Source organism: Mobula hypostoma, chromosome 2, assembly GCF_963921235.1.
Source record: "Mobula hypostoma chromosome 2, sMobHyp1.1, whole genome shotgun sequence".
Classification (NCBI taxonomy): domain Eukaryota; kingdom Metazoa; phylum Chordata; class Chondrichthyes; order Myliobatiformes; family Myliobatidae; genus Mobula; species Mobula hypostoma.
The window spans coordinates 203,293,297-203,308,019 of record NC_086098.1 but is presented as its reverse complement, the minus strand read 5'-3'; positions in this window follow the sequence as shown (position 1 = coordinate 203,308,019).

Sequence of the window (14,723 nt, the reverse complement as noted above, 5' to 3'; positions counted from 1 at the left end):
ACACCAATAATCCTTTCCGCAGCCCTGACAGTTCTTTGGAGTCTATTCTTGTCTTGTCTGGTAGCTGATCCAAACCAGATAGTGATGGACGAACAGAGAACAGACTGGATTATTCCTGAATAGAATTGAATCAGCATCTCCTGAGGCAGGTTGTACTTCCTGAGTTGACGTAGGAAATACAACCTCTGCTGAGCCTTTTTGATAAGAGTGTCCGCGTTGGGTGTCCATTTCAGGTCCTGGGAAATTGTGACACTCAGAAACCTGAAGGTCTCCACAGCAGACACTATACTGTTGAGTATAGGGAGTTGGGGGAGTATTGGGGGGATCCTCCTGAAGTCCACTGTTATCTCCACAGTCTTGAGTGTATTTAGCTCCAGATTGTTCTGACCACACCAGAGGGCCAGCCGTTCCACCACCCGTCTGTACGCAGACTCATCACCGTCTCGGATAAGGCTAATGACAGATGTGTCGTCTGCAAACTTCAGGAGTTTAACAGATGGATCCTGTGAGGTGCAGTCATTGGTGTAAAGGGAGAAGAGCAGTGGGGAGAGCACACATCCCTGGGGGGGGGGCACCGGTACTGATTGTCCGAGTGCTAGAAATGATACTCCCCAGCCTCACTTGCAGTGCCCTGTCAGTCAAGAAGCTTGTGATCCAAGATGACAGATGGCGGGGGAGACAGTGAGCTGGGTGAGTTTGGAGTGGAGGATTTCTGGGATGATGGTGTTGAACGCCAAGCTGAAGTCAACAAACAGGACCCTCGCAGAAGTTCCTGGGTTGTCGAGGTGTTGTAGTATGTAATTCAGTCCCATGTTGACTGCATCATCCACTGACCTATTTGCCCGATAAGCAAACTGCAGGGGTCCAGCAGGGGGCCTGTGATGTCCTTCAGGTGAGCCAACACTAGTCTCTCAAAGGACTTCATGACCACAGATGTCAAGGCAACAGGCCTGTAGTCATTTAGCCCCTTGATAGTGGGCTTCTTAGGGACTGGAATGATAATGGAGCACTTGAAGCAATGAGGGACTTCACACAGCTCCAGTGATCTATTGAAGATCCGTGTGTAGGTGGGGGCCAGCTGATCAGCACAGGTCTTCAGGCAGGAGGGCGACACGCCGTCTGGGCCTGGCGTTTTCCTGGTCTTCTGCCTCCAGAACAGCTGACTCACCTCCCTCTCACAGATCCTGAGTGCAGGTACAAGAGGGTTGAAGTGAAGGGGGGTAGGGTGAGCAGGTTTTGTAATGCGGGGTGAGAAAGCGGATACTGAGATGTCGGGGTGATGGATGATGGGGGTTGCAGGTAGGTCTGTGTTGGCTGGGGGGAATGAAGGTGTCGAATCTACAATAAAACTGGTTCAGATCGTCAGCCAGTTGATGGTTCTCCACAGCTTGGGGGAATGGTTTCTTGTATTTGATGATCTCTTGGAGCCCCTTTCGCACTGACACTGGGTCGTTGTCTGAAAAACTGTTTTGCAGTTTTCCAATGTAGCGTTTCTTTGGTGCCTTAATCTCCCTTGTCAGTGTGTTCCTGGCTCATTTGTACAGAATCCTGTCCCCTCTTCTGTACGCCTCCTCCTTCTCCCAACGAAGCTGCCTGAGTTGTGAGGTGAACCAGGGCTTGTTGTTGTTGAATGTGCAGAAGGTTTTTGTTGGAATGCACATGTCTTCACAAAAACTGATGTATGAGGTCACGATGTCAGACAGATCAGGAAGATAATATAGATAGGAAAACATCACTGACTTTGGGTGTGGCCCCAGCAGCAAGATTCTGATGTGCTTAATGCCCAAGGCCTTATCTGAGTGCACTATGGCACGTCTTCACTAATTCTGGCACTGTGGAGGAAAACAGAGAGTCTCATATCGTTTTTGTGGAGTGGTATTAAATTTGTCAATTGGAAGACACCTGGGAGAGGGTTTTGTGGATGCCAAGAGATGGGTGGGGTTCAGGCCTTGAACATTAAGGCTACGGGGAGGGACATAATTGAGTTGGTGAGCTGGGGAATAGGAGTAACTTTCCAGTGGGTGTACAGTGGTGGTGGTTGATTAGAAAATTGATTGTGGGACCTGACAAGTGGGGCTTTTGCAGTTAGGGTGATGGGATCAGCCATCAGAAACATCTGTATGAAAACTATCCTCAGAAAACATTGACACGTTAAGCCCAGTAGTCACTGACCAAGTAAGAATGGTCCTCTTTAACTAGCGGAGAAAGAAATTTTAACATTCTTGTTAATTTCTACTTCTGCACGAGTGATATGAGCTGCTGCAGGCCAAGGGTGCACACAGGTGACATGCATGTCCTGAAGCAAAAAGACTGCGGATGATGGAAATCTGAAACAAAAACACAAAGTGCCAGAAGCACCCAGCAGGTCAAACAGTATCTGTGGTGAGAGGGAGAGGGAGAGGGGGAGGGGGGGGGGGGAGAGAGAGAGAGAGAGAGAGAGAGAGAGAGAGAGAGAGAGAGAGAGAGGGAGGGAGAATTCTTTGACACATTTCTTGCAACTGATGTGTTTTATATCTTACAGTTTAACTTGTTCTTTTGTTTCTTTAAAAGCAGGTGTTAGCTCAAGTTCCATCAATGAGACGTGTTAAAATATTGCACTACATGAAGGAATTTGTCAGTCCTGTAACTCCTTAAAATGAAGAGTTGCAGACAGAACCATGGTCACTGAGCTTCATGTTTCATATTAAAATATGATCTGCTGACTAATTATTGTTTTAACCATCATAATTATATAAATATTGCCATGTTGCTTCAAGATAGTACTTCATAAATGTGAACACATTAGATTTTCAGTGACAGCTTTTCAAAAGCATGTTGTTGAATTTATCATTCAAAATAGGTTTAGCTTCAAAAAAAGTTGTTTTGCTGTGGCAATATTTTACACCTAGTGCTCTGTATTGTTAACACAAGCATCACTTTCCACTTATAGATTTTTACAGATCATCATAAGAATTAAAGTGATTTTAAGCAGCTTGGAATTCATCAAAGGCATTTTACAGCTCATTTAAAGGTGTATTTTAACTCTTATTTATTCATTTAAGTGTATATAATTAAGAGCCTTGCATTCTGTGTCTAATGGAACAGATTTTCATCTCTCAAAAGCAAAATTTATATATACAGGTAAAAAAAAGTAAATATTTACTTGAGTATAGAGGAACTACAATTGGTCAATGAGGACTCTTTGAGTTTTTGGTTGAAGTTGTAGTGTTGTAAGTAAAGCAATTATTTTATGCCCAGCAACTCAGATGGAACAGCCGCAGATCATACAGTGGAGCATCTTCTCATCAACTATGCTACAGTATCACCCTAGGTTACTTGTTCAAACTTCCTTAACAAAAAGGGTTTAATCAAAAATTTGTGAGGTGCCATTAAAATAATGTACACCTTACCAACACCTCTCAGTTCCATATGATACTGTTGGAAATGTTGCTGCTCTCAATGAATAGATAACTATATATAGTGTACTTATATCCATGAGTGACCGATATAGGAATCTGTTTCTGGTTCATAGATATTTCACTCAGTGACATGAGAGATGAAGCATAACTTATATTTCTGCTGCTAATTTAACTTGTTACCTGAATACACTTGTAATATACTAAAGTGCAAGGCATTTTATTACACCGATGTAAGTGAAAGGATAAAACTCTAAAGGAAATTAGTGCAACACACATAAAAGTTGCTGGTGAACACAGCAGGCCAGGCAGCATCTCTAGGAAGAGGTGCAGTCGACGTTTCAGGCCGAGACCCTTCGTCAGGACTAACTGAAGGAAGAGTACACCTCCCCCTCGTACCCCATCTGTTACTTATTTTTATACACACATTCTTTCTCTCACTCGCCTTTTTCTCCCTCTGTCCCTCTGAATATACCTCTTGCCCATCCTCTGGGTCCCCCCCCCCCACTTGTCTTTCTTCCCGGACCTCCTGTCCCATGACCCTCTCGTATCCCTTTTGCCAATCACCTGTCCAGCTCTTGGCTCCATCCCTCCCCCTCCTGTCTTCTCCTATCATTTTGGATCTCCCCCTCCCCCTCCAACTTTCAAATCCCTTACTCACTCTTCCTTCAGTTAGTCCTGACGAAGGGTCTCGGCCTGAAACGTCGACTGCACCTCTTCCTAGAGATGCTACCTGGCCTGCTGCGTTCACCAGCAACTTTTATGTGTGTTGCTTGAATTTCCAGCATCTGCAGAATTCCTGTTGCTTAAGGAAATTAGTGATCCATTTTGGATTCAGGGGCTAGCAGAGTAATTAAGTTGACCTGAGACAGAGTAATATCTGAATTTGGTGCACAGAGATCTAGATCAGCATTGGAGGCCTCATAGATTTTCTGTCCAGCAATGCAAATTACAGGAGCAACATCTCACGAAGGGTCTCGGCCCGTAATGTCGACTGTACCTCTTCCAGTAGATGCTGCCTGGCTTGCTGTGTTCACCAGCAACTTTTATGTGTGTTGCTTGATCTCATCTTGAAGACATTCAGCTCTTACTTAAAGGGAGTATAGCTGGTACAAGCCATACCACATGATGAACTCAGTTCTTAAAGATACAGTTGCACATAAGTAAATTGCAATTATATAATATTGAATATTGAAAGATCTAGATAGAGTGAAAATGAAGAGAATGTTTCCTGTAGTAGGGGAATCTAGTACCAGGGGACATAGTTTCCGAATATAAGGATGCCTGTTTAGAACAGCGATGAGGAGGAATTTCTTTAGGCAGAGGATGGAGAATCTGATGAATTCATTGCCACCAGTGGCTATGGTTATGGATGTCATTGGGTATATTTAAAGTGGAGATTGATAGGTTCTTTATTAATAAGGTTACAATTAGTAAGGTCTTGATCAGTAATGTTACAAGAAGAAGCTAGTAGAATAGAGTTGTGGAGGACAATACTAAATCAGCCATGATGGAATGGCAGAGCAAACCTGATGGCTCGAATGACCTGATTCTGCTCCTACAGTATGTCTTGTAGTCTAATCATTTAAGTGAAATGATCTGCAAAAAAATTCTTCAGGTTTTTGGTTTTAAGTTATAACCATTTAGTTTCTCCAGATAGTACTACTTTGCCCCTCTGTCTCTTCTAAGAAGGCGTTACACCTGAATCCTGAAGATCCCTTCCCAGCATTTAACTAATCTTGTACAGTTACCGTATTTTGTTTTTAACAATTAGTTAGCTTGTACAGAATCAAAACATTTTGCAGATCATCAATGAATCTTAAGTTTGCTTAGGAAAGTTGCCTGTGACTGAAGGAAGTATTTGCACACAAAATGTAACCAAGAGAACAAAAGCAGTGAGACAGATTGAAAGTGAAAGATTATGACATGGCATGTATTGAAAAAAAAAGGTCAAAGAAAGCCTTGAATTTATAATGTTTCTTGAAAAGGTCATAGTTAGTTAAAGGAACACAGTGCATTATGCTTATTCATGATATTGTTCAGACAACTAGTTTCACTAAAGGAAAATTAAACTATTTCTAGAATTCTAAGATAAAATGAAAATGAAGGAACAACTTGCAGGCTAGGTGGTGTTTGAGAGAAACAATTATAATGCTTCAAGTCAATGACACTTTATTTAAACTCATTGTCAATGAGGGGTACATTTAGTTCAGGAAAATAGAGAGGATACTCCTGTTCTTGTACAATTTAGTAGCATGGAAATGCCTGCAAGGACAAAATGGGCCCCCGTTTATTGTCTTCTTCAAAAGCTTCCCTGGGCACTGTAGTCTGATTCCCAGATTTAATACCTAATCCTGCCTCTGGGATTCTGGATTGGAGACAAACATGGTACCACTGAAGCATTCGAAGAAAGATAGGAACTAATCTATTAAGTTTGAAAGAAATAAATATTGATAAGTGTATAGAGATGTCAACACCCAGAGAGAAAACTGAGATTAAGAGGTAGAAAGAATTATGGTAGAAGATAAAGACAATTTTGTTTTACCTTTTTCTGGTGGTGATGGATCAAGTTGTTTGAGAAACATTAAAAATCGGAACAAGAATAGACTATTCAGATCTTCAGGCCTGGTCTGCCACTCAATCCGATCAAGACCAATCCACTGCAGTGCTATATTCTTGTTTGCTTCCCTTACCCTTTAATATTGTTTGTGTCCTTCAACTTCAGAAAGTTCATCACACTTTGCTTGAAGAAATTTCTTCTCATCTCAGTCATAAATGTTTTATCCTGTATCCGTGATTTACATTTTGATGGCCAATGAACGACACAGTGCTAAAATGAACTGAACTGAACAGAACCAACCTGTATATTCCTAGACTATGTCAAATCTCGGCGGTTTGATGTTTAATATTCTGTGTGTGTCTCTCTCAATTTTGCCATTTACAATATTTGCTCTTTTTTGTACGTTATGTGTATGAACAGGTTCCTTGGTGTTTTCTTGTTTTGTCGCTGTCTGTGGGAAGAAGAATCTCATGGTTGTATACTGCATGCATACTTTGATAATAAATGCACTTTGAATCTGGAGACGTGGCTGTCGATTGCACAGACAGGGGAAACATTGTCTCTGCATGTACTGTCAAACTCCATCCAAATTTTAGATTTTTTTTAAGATTATGAGGACACTCAGTCAATGTTTACTGTCATTTAGAAATGCATGCATTAAAAAATGATACAATGTTCCTCCAGAAAGATATCACAGAAACACAGAACAAACCAAGACTAAAGCTGATAAAACCACATAATTATAACATATAGTTACAACAGTGCAAAGCAATACCGTAATTTGATAAAGAGCAGACCATGGGCACAGTAAAAAAAGTCTCAAGTCCCAATAGCCCCATCATCTCACGCAGATGGTAGAAGGGAGAAACTCTCCCTGCCATGAAATCCAAGCGCCGCAAACTTGCCGATGCATTGGAAGCATCCGACTGCAGCCAACTCTGAATCCATCCGAAAACTTCGAGCCTCTGACCAGCCTTCCGACACCAAGCACCGAGCACCATCTCTGCCGAGCGTTTTGACCCCGCCCTGGCTGCCGAGCAACAAGAAAAGCCGAGGACTCGGGGCCTTCCCCTCCGGAGATTCTGGATCACACAGTAGCAGCGGCAGTGAAGCAGGCATTGCAGAAGTTTCAGAGATGTTCTTCCGTGCTCTAACGTCTGTCTCCATCAAATCAGGATTGTGCACGGCACCCTACTTGACAGATAACAGATACCATTCAACGGAGTGGCTGCTGCAAGCTGCGTCGCGTCGCCATCTTCTCCTCCTAATATATTTTAGTGAGATCTCTTTTCATTAGTAGGACCAAGTTGACTTATATCTCTTTTCATACAAGTTCCACCATATCAGGAATCTGTCTGGTAAACCCTTTTTGCAATCCTTTTGTCACAATTATATCCATTCTTCAGTAAGACCACCATAACTACATACAGTAACCATAGAAACCATAGAAAAACTACAGCACAGAAACAGGCCTTTTGGCTCTTCTTGACTGTGCCGAACCATTTTCTGCCTAGTCCCACTGACCTGCACACGGACCATATCCCTCCATACACCTCCCATCCATGTATCTGTCCAACTTATTCTTAAATGTTAAAAAAGAACCCGCATTTACCACCTCATCTGGCAGCTCATTCCGTACTCCCACCACTCTCTGTGTGAAGAAGCCCCCCTAATGTTCCCTTTAAACTTTTCCCCCCTCACCCTTAACCCATGTCCTCTGGTTTTTTTTCTCCCCTTGCCTCAGTGGAAAAAGCCTGCTTGCATTCACTCTATCTATACCCATCATAATTTTATATACCTCTATCAAATCTCCCCTCATTCTTCTATGCTCCAGGGAATAAAGTCCAAACCTATTCAACCTTTCTCTGTAACTGAGTTTCTCAAGTCCCGGCAACATCCTTGTAAACCTTCTCTGCACTCTTTGAACCTTATTTATATCCTTCCTGTAATTTGGTGACCAAAACTGAACACAATACTCCAGATTCGGCCTCACCAATGCCTTATACAACCTCATCATAACATTCCAGCTCTTATACTCAATACTTCGATTAATAAAGGCCAATGTACCAAAAACTCTCTTTACAAACCTATCTACCTGTGATGCTACTTTTAGGGAATTTTGTATCTGTATTCCCAGATCCCTCTGTTCCACTGCACTCCTCAGTGCCTTACCATTAACCCTGTATGTTCTACCTTGGTTTGTCCTTCCAACGTGCAATACCTCACACTTGTCTGTATTAAACTCCATCTGCCATTTTTCAGCCCATTTTTCCAGCTGGTCCAAGTCCCTCTGCAGGCTCTGAAAACCTTCCTCACTGTCTACTACACCTCCAATCTTTGTATCATCAGCAAATTTGCTGATCCAATTTACCATATTATCATCCAGATCATTGATATAGATGACAAATAACAATGGACCCAGCACTGATCCCTGTGGCCTCCACTCAGAGAAGCAATTCTCTACTACCACTCTTTGGCTTCTTCCATTGAGCCAATGTCTAATTCAAATTACCACCTCTCCATGTATACCTAACGACTGAATTTTCCTAACTAACCTCCCATGCGGGACCTTGTCAAAGGCCTTACTGAAGTCCATGTAGACAATATCCACTGCCTTCCCTTCATCCACTCTCCTGGTAACCTCCGCGAAAAACTCCAATAGATTGGTCAAACATGACCTACCATGCACAAAGCCATGTTGACTCTTCCTAGTAAGTCCCTGTCTATCCAAATACTTGTAGATTCTGTCTCTTAGTACTCCCTCCAATAACTTACCTACCACTGACATTAAACTTACTGACCTATAATTTCCCAGATTACTTTTCGATCCTTTTTTAAACAACGGAACAAATGAGCCACTCTCCAATCCTCCGGCACCTCACCTGTAGACAGCGACATTTTAAATATATCTGCCAGGGCCCCTGCAATTTCAACACTAGTCTCTTTCAAGGTCCAAGGGAACACCCTGTCAGGTCCCGGGGATTTATCCACTTTAATTTTCCTCAAGACAGCAAGCACCTCCTCCTTTTCAATCTGTACAGTTTCCATGATCTCACTACTTGTTTCCCTTAATTCCATAGACTTCATGCCAGTTTCCTTACTCATAATGTGGACTCACAATGTTCTATATATTAATAACAAGCTATCCATATTCCTGTACTTATAATCTCTTGCAATGTAGGCTAATATACCATTTGCCTTCTCACTAGATTGTTGTAACTGCATGTCACCTTTCAGTGACTGGTGTACAAGGACACTCATGTTTCTTTGTACATCAAAAAGTCCCAATCCAATGTTATTTTAATTTTACCTTCCCTCTGTTTTTCTTTCACCAGATGCTGCCTGACCTGCTGAGCATTAACAGTATTTTTCATTTTTGTTTCAGATTTCCAGTATATGCCTCAATTTTCTTGTTTTGCATTTGCCTTGTATTTGTCCATTGTGTCTATGTTGCCTTGAACTCTCACTGCATCTTCCTCATTGCCACACTCATCTTTGTGTCATCAGAAAACTGTTACTTTCCTCATCTGCATCATCAGAATCAGATTTAATATCTCTGGCATATATCGTGAAATTTGTTAAATTACAGCAGCAGGACAATGAAATACATGATAAATAAATATAGAGAAAAAGCTGGGTTACATTAAGTATATATATGTCTATTAAATAGTTAAGTTAAACTTCTGTGGTTAAGAAGGCATATGGAGCATTGGCCTTCATCAATTGTGGGGTTGAGTTTAAGAGCCAAGAAGTAATGTTGCAGCTATCTAGGACCCTGGTCAAACCCCACCTGGAGTACTGTGGTCAATTCTGGTCGCCTCACTACAGGAAGGATGTGGAAACCATAGAAAGGGTGCAGAGGAGATTTACAAGGATGTTGTCTGGATTGGGGAGCACGCCTTATGAGAATAGGTTGAGTGAACTTGGCCTTTTCTTCTTGGAGCGACGGAGGAGGAGAAGTAACCTGACAGAAGCGTACAAGATAATGAGAGGCATTGATTGTGTGGATAGTCAGAGTCTTTTTCCCAGGGCTGAAATGGCTAGCACAAGAGGACGTAGTTTGAAGGTGCTTGGAAGTAGGTACAGAGGAGATGACAGGGGTAAGTTTTTTACGCAGAGAGTGGTGAGTGTGTGGAGTGGGCTGCCGACGGTGATGGTGGAAGCGGAAACCATAGGGTTTTTTAATAGACTCCTGGATGGATACATGGAACTTAGAAAAATAGAGAGCTATGGGTAATCCTATGCAGTTCTAAGGTAAGGACATGTTTGGCACAGTGTTGTGGGCCGAAGGGCCCGTAGTTGGCTGTAGGTTTTCTATGTTTCTATGTAAGTAGTGCAAAATAACAGAAATAAAAAGTAACACACACAAATTGCCGGAGGAACTCAGCAGGCCAGAGAACATTTATGGAAAAGAGTACAGTTGACATTTTGGGCCGAAGTGTCTCCCTTCATGGGGGAGCCTTCGGGAGTAAAACCCAAAGGAAAAATCCAGAGCTGGGGTCCCTAAGGTAATGCTACATTGAGCTCAATGCCGACTGGCAACCCCTGTGATGCTGCCGATACCAAACTGGATTCATCAGATCCATGGAGGCGGGAGCTTGTTATATGGGCAATAGCTTGCTCTCCATATTGTACTGCCCTGGCCTGAGTATCAAGAATGCTAGGATGCAACATCCATTGTCGACCCTGACCAATGGAGGTCTCCACAAAACGATCTTTTTGTCCTACATTTTGTTTCTCGTCTGTCAGACAATTTTGAATCTGTACCAATATATTATCTATAGTCCCAAATGGTTTAATTGAATTTAATATATGGCACTTTATCAACAGGCTTGTACTTGTTCTTGCTTATCTCTTCTAACCATTCCATCCTCAAAAACTCTAGTAATTTGTTAACGTAATTTCTGTTTTGTAAATTCATACGGGACTTATCTAATCCTTTTGATATTTTCCAAGTGTCATCATTTATAATGGATTCTGGCGTTTCCCTCTTGCTGATGCCAAACTAACTGGTGTGTTATTTCATTTTCTCCCCTTTTTTAAGTAGTAGGGTTACATTTGCCATCATTCAATCTGCAGTGTCATTTGGACAATGACAACTGCTGCATCCACCGTTTCGATGGCTACCCATTTTAGTATTTTGGGATACTCTTAATTCCCCTTTTTCATTAGATTGATGGTTCTTTTGCCTTTCCTGAAAATTATTTGTGTCAGCATCTGTGAAAACAGGATTTGTTTAATTTCTCAGTTTATTCTTTGTTCTTTGTTATAAATTTTCCCATTTCTGACTGTAAGGGACCCATGTTTATCTCTTTATTTTTCCAGACTTTTACATGCAGTTTGCATTTTTGTACCTAGCTAGTTTAATCTTGCATTTTATTTTTCCATTCTTCATCAATCTCTTGGCCCTCTTGATTTACTGAATTCTGAACAGCTCTTTTCCCTCAGAGCATTTTTTTTTTCATCTGGCAACTCTATTATGTATCTAAAATAACCCTTAATTTCCTGTTAGCTACAGCCAAGGAACTTTTGTGCTTTTGTACTTGAAAGGAGTCTATGGTCATTACAGTCCTTGTGTTAATATCATAGATGTTAGCCATCTATGAAATCCACTGTTATGCCTTTTACTGATTTGCCCCAGTCCCCATTTATCATAGCTAACTCTTTCCTCAAAGCTGTATAATTTCTTTTGTTTAGATTTAGTACCCTAGTTTTGCACTGATCTTCTTCATTTTCCTTTTTAATGAAGAATTCTCTCATATTATGGTCGTTCTCTTCTAAAGGACTCTGAAAAATAAGATTATTAACCAACTTTCTTGCACAGTACCCAATATAGGAATTTATTTTCCCTTGCTGGTTCCTCATCATGCTGTTCATACAAGATGCATTGTTAGCACACCACAGGACCACATCCTCCATAATAATTTGGTTTGGCCAGTTTACATGTAAATTTAAATCACCTTTAGTTACTTTACAGCCCTTGTTGCATGCAGTGCTAATTTCTCATTTGATGCCACCCATTACTACTCTTTGGAGACTATTAGACAACTTCCCCCCCAAAAAAATGCCTTTTTCCCTCTTTATCCTGGCGGGGATGTTTGCAAAGGCTATTGGGGAGAGTTTAAATCAGAATTGCTGGGGGGTGAGAACTGAACTGAAGAGACAGAGGAAGAGGTGGTTGGCTCACAAATAGAGAAAGCTTGGAGACAGCGTGAGAGGGAGGATAGGCAGGTGATAGAGAAGGGATGTGCTCAGACCGATGGTTTGAGATGTGTCTATTTTAATACGAGGAGTGTTATGAACAAAGCGGATGAGCTTAGAGCGTGGATCAGCACTTGGAGCTATGACGTTGTGGCCATTACAGAGACTTGGATGGTGCAGGGGCAGGAATGGCTACTTCAAGTGCCAGGCTTTACATGTTTCAGAAAGGACAGAGAGGGAGGCAAAAGAGGTGGGGCGTGGGACTGTTGATCAGTGATAGTGTCACGGCTGCAGAAAAGGAGGAAGTTATGGAGGGGTTGTCTATGAACTCTCTGTGGGTGGAAGTTAGGAATAGGAAGGGGTCAATAACTCTACTGGGTGTTTTTTATAGACCACCCAACAGGGACATCAAGGAACAGATGGGGAGACAGATTCTGCAAAGGTGTAATAATAACAGGGTTGTTGTGGTGGGAGATTTTAATTTCCCAAATATTGATTGGCATCTCCCTAGAGCGAGGGGTTTAGATGGGGTGGAGTTTGTTAGGTGTGTTCAGGAAGGTTTCTTGACACAATATGTAGATAAGCCTACAAGAGGTGAGACTGTACTTGATCTGGTATTGGGAAATGAACCTGGTCAGGTGTCAGGTTCTTAGTGGGAGAGCATTTTGGAGATGGTGATCACATTTCTATCTCCTTTACCATAGCACTGGAGAGGGATAGGAACAGGCAAGTTAGGGAAATGTTTAATTGGAGTAAGGGGAACTAAGAGGCTATCAGGCAGGAACTTGGAAGTATAAATTGGAAACAGTTGTTCTCAGGGAAACATACAGAAGAAATGTGGTAAACGTTCAGGGGATATTTGTGTGGGGTTCTGCATAGGTACATTCCAATAAGACAGGGAAAGGATAGTAGGGTACAGGAACTACGGTATATAAAGGCTGTTGTAAATTTAGTCAAGAAGAAAAGAAGAGCTTATGAAAGGTTCAAAAACGAGGTAATGATAGAGATCTAGAAGATTATAAGACAAGCAGGAAAGAGCTTAAGAATGAAATTAGGAGAGCCAGAAGGGGCCATGAGAAGGCCTTGGCAGACAGAATTAAGAAAAACCCCAAGGCATTCTACAAGTATGTGAAGAACAAGAGGATAAGATATGAAAGAAAAGGACCAATCAAGTGTGATGGTGGAAAAGTGTGTATGGAACCGGAGGAGATTGCAGAGGTACTTAATGAATACTTTGCTTCAGTATTCACTAAGGAAAAGGATCCTGGCGATTGTAGGGATGACTTACAATGGACTGAAAAGCTTGAGCATGTAGATATTAAGGAAGAGGATGTTCTGGAGATTTTGGAAAGCATCAAGTCAGATAAGTCACTGGGATCAGACGGGATGTATCCCAGGCTACTGTGGGAAGTGAGGAAGGAGATTGCTGAGCTTCTGGTGATGATCCTTGCATCATCAATGAGGATGGGAGATGTTGTTCCCTTATTCAAGCAAGGGAGTAGAAATAGCCCAGGAAATTATGGACCAGTGAGTCTTACTTCAGTTGATGGAGAAGATCCTGAGAGGCAGGATTTATGAACATTTGGAGAGGCATAATATGATTAGGAATAGTCAGCATGGCTTTGTCAAAGGCAGGTCCTGCCTTATGAGCCTGATTGAATTTTTTGAGGATGTGACTAAACACATTGATAAAGGTAGAGCCGTAGATGTAGTGTATATGGATTTTAGCAAGGCATTTGATAAGGTACCCCATACAAGGCTTATTGAGAAAGTAAGGAGGCATGGGATCCAACGGAATATTGCTTTGTGGATCCAGAACTGGCTTGCCAACAGAAGGCAAAGAATGGTTGTAGATGGGTCATATTGTGCATGGAAGTTGATGACCAGTGGTGTGCCTCAGGGATCTGTTCTGGGACCCATACTCTTCGTGATTTTTATAAGTGACCTGGATGAGGAAGTGGAGGGATGGGTTAGTAAATTTGTTGATGTTGTGGATAGTGTGGAGGGCTGTCAGAGGTTACAGAGTGACATTGATAGGATGCAAAACTAGGCTGAGAAATGGCAGATGGAGTTCAACCCAGAAACGTGTGAGGTGGTTCATTTTGGCAGGTCAATTATGATGGCAGAATATAGCATTAATGGTAAGACTCTTGGTAGTGTGGAGGATCAGAGAGGTCTTGGGATCTGAGTCCATAGAACACTCAAAGCTGCTGCACAGGTTGACTCTGTGGTTAAGAAGGCATATAGTGCATTGGCTTTCATCAATCATGGGATTGAGTTTAAGAGCCGAGATGTAATGTTGCAGCTATATAGGACTCTGGTCAGACCCCACCTGGAGTACTGTGCTCATTTCTGGTTGCCTCACTACAGGAAGGATGTGGAAGCCATAGAAAGGGTGCAGAGGAGATTTACAAGGATGTTGCCTGGATTGGGGAGCATGCCTTATGAGAATAGATTGAGTGAACTCGGTCTTTTCTCCTTGGAGCGACGGAGGATGAGAGGTGACCTGATAGAGGTGTACAAGATGATGAGAGACATTGATCATGTGGATAGTCAGAGGCTTTTTC